Source organism: Rattus norvegicus, chromosome 7 (genome assembly GCF_036323735.1).
Source record: "Rattus norvegicus strain BN/NHsdMcwi chromosome 7, GRCr8, whole genome shotgun sequence".
Taxonomy (NCBI): domain Eukaryota; kingdom Metazoa; phylum Chordata; class Mammalia; order Rodentia; family Muridae; genus Rattus; species Rattus norvegicus.
In genome coordinates this window covers 4,666,974-4,682,897 of record NC_086025.1, presented here as the reverse complement: position 1 = coordinate 4,682,897, position 15,924 = coordinate 4,666,974, and the positions used below count along the sequence as shown (strand labels likewise).

Here is a 15,924-nt window from a genome sequence, read left to right as displayed (position 1 = left end):
ACTCTCCGTCTCCGCATTGTAAGCTTATGCTCTCCCTCTCAAGACGCATTAAAGCTTTTCTGCAGTAGGATCCTGTGTGTGCCACGTCGTTCCTGCTGGCGAGACGTAGCGCGGGACATCTGGTGCTGAAAACCCGGGAAAGACCTCGCCATCGTCAGCACCTTCGGAGATCCCTTGGCGACAAGGAGGATTCAGAACTGCAGGTAGATACGTTCGGAGAGGCAGCCCTCTCTTGGACTTTGGTCTGGGGTTGTCACCACCTTGGGAAGGATTTGTTGAGGCTATAGTATTTGTCCTGGGAGCCACCCTACTCTTTATGTTCTGTTTTCACCGTTTTCGCTGTTAAAAGGACGATCACAGCAGCTGAAGGCGCGTCTCAGTCTCTCGTATATAAGTGAGCTTCGCGCAGCTCCCTTTTACTTTCGATTTTGACTGTTGAGGAACAAGGACGCGATAAGGCCGACGTAGATAAGCGGCACCGTCCGGGGAGGCGCGTGTAAGACTCCTGTACATAAGAGAGCAGCTTGTCCATCTCTACCCTTTCACCTCACTCCTTGTCAGATGGACGTAGATAAGCCGCTGGCGTTCCTGGCCCATCATGGGATCCTCACAGTCTGTGGTCACGGCCTTGGAAACAGTGTTAAAGCAGAGGAACATCAAAATTGGAGGAGGAACACTTAAAAACTTTGTGAAGGAGGTGGAGAGGGTGGTGCCTTGGTTTGCCTGTTCAGGCTCGTTTACGATTGCCTCATGGAACAAACTTGGAAAAGACCTTGACAGAAAATTGGTGGAAGAGGATCTGCGCCTAGGGACCAAAGCTATATAGAAGCTGGTTAAGAATTGTTTAAAGGATGAAACGTGTAAGGCAGCAGTAGTAGAAGGACAGGCCACTCTCGAGGTAGTCCGGGAAAGTCTGTCAGAAACCGAACGTAGTGAGAGGTTGGGCGCGAGCAAGAAAAAAGACATCCTAAGAAAGAAAAAGTGCCCTCCCGGTAAGTTCACAGACAAGGGAGCGTTGAAATTTTCAGATTCCAGCACTTCCTCCTCTACACATAAACCAGGAGGGGGAGCCAGCCTATACCCTGTAAAAGAGCTAGAAGCGCTGAACCTCGACAGTTCTGAAAGCTCTGAAAATAAAACCTTAGACTCAGAGGAGGAGGCTGAGCTAGATGAGGAAGCAGCTAAATATGAGGAGGAAAGATATTACCCCGATGAATGTAGCGGAAGTAATAGAAGCCTTCTAGCGTGGCCACCACCAACGGCGCCTCCTCCATATGAGACACGCTCACGCGCCTTCTTACTAGTCCCCGAGAGGGTGAGAAGAAAGCTGAGTATGACATTTCCTATCTTTGAGACTCCGGAGGGAGGACGGGTCCATGCTCCTGTTGAATATAATCAGATTAAGGAATTAGCGGAATCAGTTAGAAAGTATGGAGTCACGGCCAACTTTACTCTAACACAACTCGACAGGTTGGCCATGACAGCATTGACACCAGCTGATTGGCAGATGATTGCTAAGGCAGCCCTTGCCAGCATGGGCCAATACATGGAATGGAAAGCGCTCTGGTATGAGGCAGCCCAAACACAGGCCAGAGCGAATGCTACGGCCTTAATACCTGAGCAATAAGAATGGACTTTCGCACTCTTAACAGGACAGGGCCACTTTGCAGCTGATCAGTCTGCTTACCACTGGGGCGCCTATGCTCAGGTCTCCAGCATGGCTATTAGAGCCTGGAAGGCACTGTCCAGGAGAGGAGGGATTGATAATCAACTTACAAAAATCGTTCAGAGACCCCAGGAAAATTTCTCAGATTTTGTAACTAGAATGACAGAGGCTGCAGGACGAATCTTTGGCGATCCTGAACAAGCAGCACCACTAATAGAACAGCTTGTTTTTGAGCAAGCCACCCAGGAGTGCCGAAAGCCATAGCCCCCGAAGAAACAAAGGGCTACAGGATTGGCTTAGAGGTTGCAGGGAACTTGGAGGGCCCCTTACTAACTCAGGCCTGGAGGCTGCCATTCTCCAGTTCCAGCGACGCCCCGTTAAAGGGACGGATAAAAGATCATTCTTGCAATGTGGGAAAACAGGCCATCTAAAAAGAGACTGCAGGATGACAAAAAGAGACAGGGGGTCTGCAACCCTCTGTGTCCGATGTGGCAAAGGCTACCATAGGGCTGACCAGTGCCGATCAGTGAGAGACATTAAAGGCAAACTACTCCCTCCTTTGGAGACTCGACCTAATGAGATGTCAAAAAACGGGCTGGTGGGCCCCCGGTCCCAGGGCCCTCAAAGATATGGGAACCGCTTTCACAGGGCCATGACCCCGGCAGAGGAGGTCCCCCAAGAGGCGACACAAAATTAGACCTGCGTGCCGCCTCAGACTTCTTTCTAATGCCCCAGATGGGCATTCAGCCAATTCCTGCTCAGACTGTGGGGCCTCTACCCCCGGGAACCATAGGCCTTGTCCTTGGGAGAGGATCTCTCGCCCTACAAGGACTTATAGTCCATCCAACCCTTGTTGAAGCTCAGCGCTCTCTTAATATTCAGATTCTTTGTTCAAGTCCCGATGGGGTTTTTTCCATAAGTAAAGGAGATAGAATAGCACAGTTATTACTCCTTCCGTGCTCCCAGGCCACGATACAGGATACCAAGGGACCCATGGGGTCCACTGGTCATGATTCGGCATATTTGGTGGTTCACCTTAACAGCCGCCCAAAATTGAGCTTAGAAATTAATGGAAAGAAATTCGAAGGCATACTGGATACTGGGGCTGATAAAAGTATAATTTCCTCAAAATGGTGGCCTCAATCATGGCCTACCACAAAATCTTCTCACTCACTACAAGGATTAGGCTACCAGTTATGCCCTATGATCAGCTCTGCCACTCTAACTTGGACAACTGCCGATGGCCGACAGGGACAATTTATTCCTTATGTATTTCCCCTGCCTGTTAATCTTTGGGGGAGGGATGTTATGCAAACCATGGGACTGACCTTATCTAATGAATACCCCCCACAAGTGGCCCACATGATGTCAAGGATGGGCTATACGGAAGGGAAAGGCCTAGGGCGATTAGAAAAGGGTTGTCTCACGCCCATTGAACCGATCGCCAACCCCCATAAACAAGGCCTGGGTTTTTCCTAGGCGCCATTGGGGCAGCACGACCCATACCATGGAGGACGGAGGACACGGTGTAGGTTCCCCAATGGCCATTAACCTCTGAGAAATTACAGGCAGCTACAGGACTGGTGGATGAACAATTAAGATTGGGACATTTGGAGCCCTCCACTTCTCCTTGGAACACCCCAATTTTTGTAATAAGGAAAAAAATCAGGAAAATGGCGACTACTCCATGACTTGAGGGCCATTAACGATCAGATGGAATCCCTTGGACCCATTCAGCGGGGCCTTCCTATACTCTCGGCCCTACAAAAAGATTGGAATTTGGTAATAATAGATATCAAGGATTGTTTTTTCTCTATTCCTCTTTACCCCCCAGATAGGCCCAGGTTTGCTTTTACTGTCCCATCAATTAATCATACTGAACCTGATAAAAGATACCAGTGGAAGGTCCTACCTCAGAGCATGGCCAACAGCCCTACGACGTGTCAGTTATATGTTCAGGAAGCCCTCAAACCAGTCAGGGAGACCTATCCAAATTTACTGTTAATCCATTACATGGATGATATATTGAAGTGTCATAAAGATTTAGAATTACTCAAACAAGCCTATTCCTTATTACAAAAAACCCTTAAACAATGGGACTTACATATTGCTACAGAAAAGGTCCAAATTGCTGACACAGGTCATTTTCTAGGATCCATTATTTTCCCTGATAAGATTATACCCCAGAAACTGGAAATCAGTAGAGACCACCTCCATACTCTTAATGACTTTCAGAAGCTCTTGGGAGATATCAACTGGTTGAGACCATTTTTGAAAATCCCTTCCGCGGAATTAAAACCTTTGTTCGAAATATTGGAAGGGGACGGCCACATCACCTCCCCTCATGTGCTAACTCCCGCTGCAACCAAGGCCTTACTAAAAGTAGAAGATGCCATAAAACAGGCCCAATTGCAATGCATTGACTGGTCTCTACCTTTTTCACTCTGTGTACTAGACACCAAGGATTTACCCACTGCCGTTTTATGGCAACAAGGTCCACTGTTATGGATCCATCCACATGCTTCCCCTGTGAAGATTATTGATTGGTATCCAGCTGCAGTAGCACATCTGGCTATTAAGGGCCTAAAAGCTGCCATCTGTCATTTTGGGACTCCACCCCAATCCTTGATTATCCCATATACACCCTACCAGGTCCAAACTCTAGCCGCTACCTCTGATGATTGGGCAGTGCTGCTCACATCCTTTACAGGGAAGATAGATAATCATTATCCTAAACACCCCCTATTGTGTTTTGCAAGATCACAACCTATTGTTTTCCCTCGCATCACATCCCACAGACCACTAAAGGAGGGGATAATGGTGTATACGGATGGGTCAAAAACAGGGGTGGGAGCATATGTGGTAAACTCCCAAGTATTCTCACGACAATATTTTGAAACCTCACACCAAGTGGTAGAATGCCTAGTGGTCATGGAGGTCATTGAAAAATTCCAGGTTCCTCTAAATATTGTTTCAGATTCCTCCTATGTGGTTAATGCTGTTAGTATTCTTGAAACCGCCGGTATAATTAAAACCACTAGTAAGGTGGCAGATATTTTCCGAAAAATCCAAATTATCCTATTAAATAGAAGATTCCCTGTATACATTACTCATATACGGGCCCATTCTGGACTCCCTGGCCCAATGAGTTCAGAGAATGATTTGGCTGACAAAGCCACAAAAATGATAGCTGTGGCCCTGGCCTCTCCTTTAGAGGCCGCTAAAGCCTTTCATGGCAATTTCCATGTCACCTCAGAAACTTTACGCCGCCGCTTCTCTATAACTAGAAAAGAGGCACGTGATATAGTCACCCAATGCCAACAGTGCTGCCAGTTCCTCCCAGTTCCTCACATCGGGGTCAACCCGAGAGGAATACAGCCATTGCAAATCTGGCAAATGGATGTTACTCATAATTCTACTTTTGGAAAATTACAGTATGTGCATGTATCTATAGACACATGTTCTGGCATTCTACATGCCACCCCACTTACAGGAGAAAAAACAACACATGTCATTCAGCACTGCCTTGAAGCATGGAGTGCTTGGGGAAAGCCAAAATGTGTAAAACCTGACCATGGCCCCGCCTACACATCTTAAAAATTCCGTCAGTTTTGTGCTCAGATGCAGGTTACCCACCTGTTGGGCCTGCCCTACAACCCTCAAGGACAGGGAATCATAGAGCGTGCTCATCGGACGCTCAAATCATATTTAATAAAACAAAGAAGGGGAATTATGATAGAACTCCCCCCAACACCCCGAGTGGCCACTGCTCTGGCCCATTTTACCTTAAATTTTTTAAATCTTGATGAAGCTGGACAAACAGCGGCTGAGCGACATTGCTCAGAGCCCAAGAGGACAAAAGAATTAGTCAAATGGAAGGATGTATTAACAAATGAATGGAAAGGCCTGGATCCTGTTTTAATAAGATCCAGGGGAGCTGTCTGTGTTTTTCCACAGGACAATGAAAATCCCATATGGATCCCAGGAAGACTTACTTGGAGCATCACAGCAAGTGATCAAGAAGGGACTGGGACTCCTGCACCTCCTCACTCTTCTTCCATGGATGCCAGCAACTGTGCAGGGCGAGCTACGATGGGGAATAATGTCAACCTTTCCACTCCCGATGCTGGTGATGTACCACTAACAGGGATTTAGGGTTGGCCTATTTACCTAAGGATCCACAGGTTGAACGACTAAAAGAAAATAGGACTATTCCCCTTAAGGGCAGCCTTTGTTTTGGCATATTGAACAAAACATCTTTTGATCTCCCTTGCATTATGTTATGTAATAAATCTTCTGCTTGGTTAAGGGAGGACACATGGGGAACTGGTAAGGAGGACATTGTGGCTAACGCCACAGTTCTCTCTGGTGGTGGCCTTACATTGCGTTAATGGTAGCTGCACTGATCTTACGCCCATGGCGATGCTACTTGGAGGAAAGGGCGAAAAGGGACGGTTGTCATTTTCCTGGATGGGGAACATCAAACCTGCTGCCTCTGTCTGGACAGCTACTCATATAAAATATCGCAGTAGTTACCCGCATGCCTCACTTTATCCCGATCCCTGTTGATGCCCCGGGGACCATGACCTTATTTAGAGGAAAAAGAGATTTTGGTACTTCTGCAATTATTGCTGGCATTATTGCTATGACAGCAGTCGCTGCCTCGGTTACTGCCTCGGCATTGGCCTTGTCAAATTCAGTACAGACAACCCAAACTATCAATGATTTATCGGCCACCATCTCTGTGACTCGGGACAGACAGGCCTCGGCCAATACTCTGATATAGGGAGGCCTTATGCTTGTCAACCAACGTATAGATCTGGTATGAGAGCAATTAGTCATTCTATGGCACCTGGCCCAGCTTGGCTGTGAGCAAAAACTCCCAGGCCTTTGTGTCACCTCCATATAATATGACAAATTTACCCGAGCTGCTAATCTGTCTAAGAGTCTTTCACAGCATCTGTTATAGAATTGGACCTCGGAGTTTGAACAGACACTTCGGGAGCTGAGAGCGACCATCATTCAAGTAAATTCTACCCGACTGGACCTGTCTTTGACAGAGGGATTGTCGTCCTGGATCACCTCAGCAGTCTCTTATTTCAAGGAATGGGTGGGAGTGGGACTTTTTGGAGTGATCCTCTGCTGTGGATTAGTGTTACTCCTCTGGTTGCTTTGCAAATTGAGATCTCAAACAGGAAAGGACAAAGTAGTGATCGCCCAGGCGCTTGTAGCCCTTGAACAAGGAGCATCAGCCGATATCTGGTTGACCATGCTCAAGCAACAGGTCGCCGGCTGGACAGCTCTTGCACTCCTAGAACCTCGGTTCATTGCACAGGATTAGAGTGTCCGGCTTGAGCAGCCCATGAGGGGTGACGAGCTTAGCATCGCACAGGGAAGTTCTACCAAATATGCTCCCTGGAAGGCATGTCATATTACATGAGGGTTTCTGCCCCAGTTTTCCCTCCCTCGAAAAATGGCAGTGCGACGGGTCGGGAGTGCCCTGGGTCCCAACAAGAGCCTAAGGATATCTCTCTTGTACAGGTTCGCCACCTTTGTACGAGGATATGACCTCTGTCTTCACCCTCCTATATCTGGGTGTCCTGTTTGCTTAAAAAAACCAGAAAAGGGGGAGATGTGAGGAGCTGTCCGAGGAGCTGTCCTCACAGAGATGTGAGGAGCTGTCCTCACATATGTGAGGAGCTGTCCTCACAAACTCCATTACAAGATGGCACCGGCATCCGGCACAACGCACCTAGTAAAAAGGGCAATACGCAGGCGCCTGGTAACTTCCCTACTCAAAGGGACACGTACGTTTTGGTACGTCATCTGGCATAATTGGCAGTGACCAGTCAGAGAGTGACACGTCCTAGGCGAGGATAGTTTCCTATATAAGGGACGGTTATTGCTCACTCTCCGTCTCCGCATTGTAAGCTTATGCTCTCCCTCTCAAGACGCATTAAAGCTTTTCGGCAGTAGGATCCTGTGTGTGCTGCGTCGTTCCTGCTGGCGAGACGTAGGGCGGGACACTGGATTCCACACAGAGCCTTGTTGTTTCTTTAATGGACTCTTCCAGTGTATTCTGATCCCATGGAAATACTCTGTTCTCATTTCATGCTTTTTTGGCATTGTGCTTCAGCTGAATAGACTCACTTAGAGGAAGCAATACCTGAGACTAAGCCACAAACAAAAAAATGGTGAATCCCAGCAAGAATCCAAGCTCTTTCCCCCTCTCCAAGTACATTATTCCTTCTAGGGCCCTGATACAAAGACAGCCTTAGATTATAGCCCAAGTCCATGGTAGCCATGGAGCATAACCAAGGACAGGTCAAATCATGAAAAGAGCAACATTCCAGAAGACAGGGTACTTCTCATTGACTGACACTAAAGATTCAAGTTTGTCCCAGAAGAGAATATCATCCCTATGTGTGCTTATATGTTCATTTTTTAAAAAGTCACTTGAAGGCAAATACACACTGAGAGACGAGAATATAGCCAAAAGGTATACAATCTTTCTATGTGTCTCATGGAATATATATGTGGAATATATATATATATATATATATATATATATATATATATATATATATATATATATATATATATATATATATATCCTGTCAGAGCCTCAGAGGATCAAGATTTCTTGATAGCTCCATCACTGTGCACATCTTTTCTATCTACAGGATTTTTAGGTGGGAAAGACAATGATTGGAGAAGTTCACTGCCTCTATACATTTGGTCAAACTATCTATAAAAGTTACAAATCCTAGAGCCTTCCTTAGAGGCTGGCTTCCTGGTACACATCAAACACTATAGAACCTGATCCTCACTTTAGTTCAAAGACAAGAATGGGCTGACACATTACGTGCCTAGTGCTGAGGTCCAAACTCTGTTAGTCCCTCACCCGTATCATCAATTTTGTGCCGTGAGTTGGACTTGGACAAGCCTTCATTGATCTGCTGGCACATTTTCTGCACATCGGTCATCACTTGCTGGTGTTGCATCATGAGCATCTAGGACTCAAAGTTGTTCCTGTGGTAGGGCATGGTTCAAGGATCAAATAACTTTCTGAACTAAGGATTCAAGGATTACATAAATTCAGGCTGAATCCTCAACTACCTCAGCCTAGGACATGCCACAACCTTACTCCCTAGTTCTGGATCTTTTTGTCACTTATTAAACTTATAATGGACACGGGGACAGCACAGCCAGCAATGAAAGAGAGGGAGCTGATCTGCTTGAGCTCCCTAAGGGGTCTTGAAAGAATAGACTAGCTTTTTGAGAACATTGCAGGACCCTCTGCCTCAGACCAGGATCCAACTTAAACCTGTGAAGACTATTCTCCTGTTCTTACGTGAGAATTTTTACTCCTAGAATTTATTGCTACTTGAAAACCTAAAGGAACATAATCAGGGAAAAGAATTTATAACACACACCAGGAGATTCCAATGTGCCTTCAATGTGAGCAGGGGTCAAATATTGTACTGCTCAAAGTGAGACTCTCAGGCTGATCACTATCATGCCATGGAAATTGAGTCAGGCTAATTCTCAAGCAAAATCAAGGCCATAGAATCCCCCATCTTAAGGGATACACACAAAAACTTTCAAACACCCCCCACCCCCTACACTCATATAAAATTAGAATGCCAAATAAATACAATGATGTGGCATTATCTCAAAGTACAATGAACAAAATCAGAGAAAAACAGTGATAACCTGTTGCCAATACAGTCACACAATGAGAGGCAGCAAGTGGGATTATGCTTCTTTAGATTTACAGAGGGCCAATTGAACCCAAAGTACTTCCACATCAATTACAACAATGATTGGTCATAAATAGATCACCTAGAAATTTCCACAAGCCAACACCCGTCCAGGATTCTTTTTTTTTTTTTTTTGGTTCTTTTTTTTTTTTTTTCCGGAGCTGGGGACCGAACCCAGGGCCTTGCGCTTCCTAGGTAAGCGCTTTACCACTGAGCTAAATCCCCAGCCCCCCGTCCAGGATTCTTTAAACACACAATGAGATCTTGCACATTACTATTCTTATTCCCAGACTGTGATTCAGGCAACAGGCTTTGATTTACTTTTGGAGGAATCAAAATAGCCTGTGCCCCCATCTCACTCCTATCTGAACTTCACATTCTGTGTTAAAGATGCAGTCAGGAAAATGATTTTCACTATGTGGATACCCTGGAGTTGTTGCCTACTGTGATGTGACGAAATATGGACTTAACAGACATCTCAAGACAGTCAACAAAGAACTTGCATTGTGACTACCTGTTGCTTTTCTGAGCTAAAAAGAAAGAATTCCCCAGAGTTCTCTCTCATTTTGCATCTTGTAGAGAGCAATTTTCAGGTTCCCCAAACACTTCATTCTCTCCTCCTCATAAGGAGTCATGCAGGGTTGGGAGGATGCCTTCTGAGCAAACTCTATAGGTAGATAAACACAAGTAAACTGGCATATATGAGGACATAGTGCCAGGAAAAACTATGCTTAGTCTAAAACAGAAATCTGAGGATGAACAGTTCTAGAGACACAGTGAACCCCTGGCAGAGCAAGAAAGCTATCTTTAAGGCGAATTCAGCTATGTCCCTGTTCCCAACCATCATAGCCATATGATGACATATGCCACCAGAGACATATACCACATTTCCTAATGCCATCCCTCTGGCACCGATATGCAAAAGCTAGCCCAAACAAGAACTGGAGGACATTCTCAGCTAATGTCTGATGTGAGGCTGATAAGTCCTTGAGTCCAAACTGCTTGCCATCTTGAAGCGTGTTCAAGTACAAAGTAACTGATAAGTTACTTAAGTTACTTAAGTTACTGCTTGCCATCTTGATGTGTGTTCAAGTACAAAGTAACTGAGACCTTGATATATGACCAGGAGAGTATCCCTCTTGGCATCAATTACCCATGTAACCTACAGGACACTGCTGAGAATGAAGTGCTTCAATAGCCTATCCTGAGAGAGACATTTTGTTATACTTATAGAGGCTCACTCTGGTATTCTTTGACATTTCCCATGACATTAAAGAGCTCCAAGGAAAGTCACTTGACATATATAAATTCTTGGCTCTCTGTCAAAATACTGATCAGAAATTGTTGAGTCTGGGTTGGCCATTTAGGAAAACTGAGTCTCCAAATCATAAGTCCTACTCCTGGAAGGACCAGCTCAAGCCAACCACCTCCAGGAAGCTGCCCTAGCCATGCCCAGTACATTGGGCCTTCCCCAGGACCATTTCCTTAGTCTTGTTCTTCAACATGAAAGGTTGGCCTCATTTTGCCTTGTTCTGGTCTCTGCATGTATATGACTCTCCCTCTGAAATAGACTGATCAACCTGGAGAATATGCCTGCTTCTGAATCCATTAGGCTCTGAAGGGATAGTGCACAGGCAGTTATTTGGTGTCACCACAACACTGGATAACTCACAGAATATTCCAGGGTTCTTCTAGATATAAGAGAATTTCCAGGGAAGACACTACCAATGTTGCCACTGGGAAATGCCATAACCTACTTGCTAACTACCTCTACCCAGACTGACCAGTTTCTGGACTGCCTTTTTCAGAGACTCACTTTTGAGCAAGGGAACACTCATTGACACACACTCCTTCCAGAGCTAGAGAGTTCTCACTATTTCATTAAAATTCAGTTGCTAAGGATAGGGGGAGTTGGTTAAGGCCGTGGTATGGGTAGAAGATCTTTTTTAACACCCAAAGATCCAAAAATCTTGGATGAGTGAGATTTTTCACCCTGAAATGTATAGACCAGGGTCCATTCATGTTGTATATTGCCCAATTCCCACAGATTTTGCTGTTTCCTAGAGGCTAATATCTTTTTCCTACACCTTTAAATGTATGCAAGTTGGAGTATATTGTTTCAGTGAGTATGCCTTGAGAGGGGACATGGTTGAAATATACTCATTCATGTGTTTTCATGAAATCTCTGTCTTACAATCCCATTTTGTGCAATGAAAACTCCATTGTCCTGGCAACATAGGTCCTCAGATAGAGCAAACATGAAATTGTAAACTTTCTGTCCATTCTTAAAAATTAAAGTCCTTGAAAGTGAGGGAACTGAGCCTCAAGCAAAAGCAATGGAGGTGCAGAGTGTGGAGGAGCTGCTGGTCAAGGCCGAGCAGGAGGAAGCAGAGAAGTTCCAGTCCATTCTACTGCACAAGTAGGTAGAGCTGGAATTCGAAATGAGCCACCAGATGGTTTCAGACAGCAACACCCTGATGGTGCTGTGCCAGGCCTGGCCCTCCCAAGAGGCCAAATTTTGGGCTCTGGAGTGGTAAACACAAAGCTTCTCATGAACAAGCTGTGGCAGCTGCTGACCGAGCAAGTGGATGAGGTGGTGGTAGTGTGCTTTCAGGAGCCTGCCACAGGCCTGGCCTGGCAGAAACCTCTGCATCATCCACTGCCTCTCACCTGCTTTCAGCAGTTTGAGTGCATTAAGGTCATCCGTCCCAAGAAGAGAACCAACATCCTGTGTCACAGGGTGAGTAGCCAGTGGTGATATTGTTGTGGTTACAAGCTCGCCAAGGATGACACTAAGGAGTGGCTGACTGAGGTGCCTGGGAGCGTTGGCCCCATGGAAGACCAATTCACCAAGAGGATTCAGGCCAAGAAAGAACACGTGGCCAAGAATGAGCTGAACCATCTGCAGAACCTGGCCACTGTGCACAAGATGCAGATACCCAGATCAGCCAGCCTGCACCCATTGGGACACCAGAGTAAGGATTACCTGGGCCGCACCATGCAAGTGGCTAAGTTCTCCACAGCTTTGGTGGGATGCTTCCAGGAGTGCCTCCCCAAGGAGAAATCCCACCCTGACCTCTGTCAAGAAGAAGAAGCTTCAGGCCCTCTTTGGGGACTTCACAACCCAGAAAAATAAACATTTGGAGCTACTTTGAATCATGAACAGCAAGAAGCCTCATCTGGAGGTGACCCTAGCCACCAACAAACTGATGAGGGAAGAGGACCAAGAGGAGTTTGCCAAGAGGAGGATAATGAGCCAGATAGGAAAGAGAAAAAGTGTCCAACAAGGGTTATTGGGCAAAAGAATGGGTGGTGTGCCAGGTCAGGGAGAAAAAAAGAAAGGAGGCTTGGGAGGCAAGAAGCATTCCAGGCTGCCTGCTTTAGGTGTCAAGAAGAAAGGTGTGCTATACCAAGGAGGGAAGATGAAAAAGTAGTGCACTCCCCTCTGGACTTGTTCAGAAAAACTAGAACTGTAAGTACTGTAGGCTGGTTCAGGATGTGGCCGCTGTCCTCGATGAGCTTGACATTGACGGGACAGGCTTGTCTCCCCTGGAGTCAGTGCTGGACTACGAATTAATGGAGATACTGACTAGAAGTTGGTGTATTTTGAGAATATGAGAATTATAGAAATAATATGGTGAGAACCAGAAATAAGTTAAGGCCTGCCTTTTTATCTTGACTTCGGAAGCTGGTTAAAGATTGATCAAATTTTGAGGTTATAGTAGATTGGTTTTAATATTTTTGCTTTATTTTTGTAATAAAGCTTTTATATTTATCAAAGCAGGGATAATGACAGGAAATTACGAGTATGTAAAGGTGTTGGTTTTAACTTTTACTGTCAGTAGAAGTTGTATGTGAAGCCAGTGACCTGGGTACCGATATGGAGTGTGCTTGCAAAAATCAAAGTTACAATGGCTATAAAAAGGCCCCTCAAAAACTCTTTTGGCACTATGTATAAATATAGTGCTTCATGGTGTTAGTTCAGATGTTGCATTTAGCCAATAATTTGGAACCAATGGTAATTAATAATGGTAATTTACCTAGTTACTCAAGAAAATGCTTTTCATTTTGTTTGTAGCCAGTGGCTTTTGTTTAATTGGGATGGGTTTTATTTTTTAGCAAATGCTGGACTGGAATTCACTATGGAGCTAAGCAAGGCTGACTGGAACTCTCACAGGCCAAGTACTAAGGTTAAAACTGAGCAGTCACACCCAACAGACACCATTTTACATTCTGTCCTGGATGTTTTCCCTGTTTCATTGTCTTTTTTGTCTTAATAAACTGACCTTTCCATCAGTAAAAAAAGTTTAAGTCCCGCATCCTCTCAATCTCCCATATAACCAGAAAATTAAAGTAGACATCAGTGAGCAAAGTTCAACATACATTGTCATTTGCTACTCTATGGTTTCATCAACTATCACTTCTCCAATATCTACCTTCCTGAGTTCCTAGTTCCAGGTCTGAGTTATTTGGGGGTTGTACCATGATCCTGTAATCATAGTGTAGCAAAGACTAACAAGGATGCATATGTAATGAAAAAGCCTCAGATCTAGTGAAACCTCAATTTTCATGTGTTCTTAAGTGCCTGAGAGAACTCCCTTACACACTGTCATCTGGGTTTCTGCCTTTTTGACAAGGGTCTGCAGAAGCCATGGTAAAATGCTGCCTAACCACAGAGGTGTAAGTGTGGAAAAATCATGTGAATCCTTTCCAAATTGATTTCATTAACTTTGGCTATCCAGTTGAGCAGGTAGTATCACAATGACAAGGCTCAAAATGGGAACTGGCAGGAGGTTGGGGAAGTCAGAAGGCTAATGGATCTCTGAGATAGTTCAATGAATAGCCTTTATGAAGAACTAGAGGGCCTGGATAATGAAAGAGAATTGGTTAGAGATTTTGACCAACTGCTTACCTGTAAACCTGAGAAACAATGAAGGAGGTGTTTCAAACATAAAATTATGCAGATGAATTCCTCCATGCATGTGGTACAGTAGTTCCAAGGTAAGTAGTAGGCCTATCCACCCTTTTGTCGACACTAATGAGAGTTTTGTTCTGTAACCTGTAACATCCTTTTCTTTGCTTTCATGGGACCAGAACTCTGTATTCAGCATGCACAATGATTTTTCCATCTATACATTTACAATTACCTTTAATTAAGCAGTTTTGACTATGAATGTTCAGCTACTGTCTGAAACAATCTTGAGAAAGTGGTAAAATGCTTGTAACAGTAGCAGGAGAAACTTGTAGCTATTTTTTGAGCATTTTCAGTCTGGTGGAGGAAAACATCTTCCCACCCAGAAAAGGCTTCATTAAAAACAATCATGTACTCTTAAGCTCCACTGTCCGGCAGAAATGAGTGACCTTAGTTTCTCAGACTTAAATATGGTCTTGGCCCCTCACATATGCCCACTTCTGAAAGAAGTATCACTGTTTTAGATTTACATTACTACAAACATGACACATTGCTTAGATATACAGGGCCAGCATATCAAGCCTAGTTACAACAAATTGAATGTGAGCAACTCAGTATTGTGGACCCCAGACAGGGAGCCTCATTAAGGATAGTTACCAATATTTTCTGGCAGGACAATCTTTCCTGTGCTATCCACCACCAACCTTTGGGCTTAAGCTCTCCTTTTGTTCTTTGTACATTCTCAATTTTCCCATGGTTATACAAGGAAGTCTCAGGCAACAGTGGATCACAGTACATTATCAGAATGTCAGTATATCCCACTGTTCTTTGGGCCATTTTGGTGCAGACAGGTCAGAGTCCTATTAACCTCTGGTCACAATGTAGACATTAAGTTGATATCCTCAGCCTTCTAACAAAGGAACACATTGACAAAAGCAAATATTCACCAGTAGAGGTAAGACTTACTCTTTGATTTTAATGTTTTTCCAGAAGCTGTGAAGACACCTCTTTCCTTTGGATCATACCATGCAGATGTGCAGTAACAAAAGTACAGTAACTTTTCTCACATGTGATGACAGATATTGATTCTCACCACGTATTCTGGCTCTAAGTCCTGTGTCCGTATCAATTCATTTGCAGTAACTACCGAAGCCTCTTGTACCTGGTTCCATGTTTAATGAAGATGTTAACATCCATGTAAAGCATTGCATCAGAGGCTGTCATAGGATGTAGCGTGTCCAATACATCTATCCAGATTATTTAGACCATGTTGTTTTCCTCATGCAGTCATTGATGAGCATGTTTGGGTCAACAACAGGTAAGAGCATAGCAGAATTGATGGCGATGGGTTTTTCAATCCAGACTCCAGTATGATTCAGGAATAAATCCTGCTACTATTTCACACATGCAATAAAAATCCAAGGTTCTGGTGTTCCATTGAGGAGAGGCTCAACTACATGAGTTTAAGTTTCTGACCCAGAGGTAACTTCTCTAATAGTGATAGCAACCACAGCTCTTAGACAAGTGGATCAGCCTGATGCTGCAGGGATCATTAACTTGGACAGGTACATTACACAGCAATT

At 44.7% G+C, this 15,924-nt stretch overlaps 1 pseudogene; it reads left to right on the top strand.

Moving 5' to 3' along the window:
- The first annotated feature begins 11,765 nt into the window (after window positions 1–11,765).
- Window positions 11,766–12,863, top strand: Rrs1-ps16 (ribosome biogenesis regulator 1 homolog, pseudogene 16; annotated as a pseudogene).
- The last annotated feature ends 3,061 nt before the right edge of the window (window positions 12,864–15,924 follow it).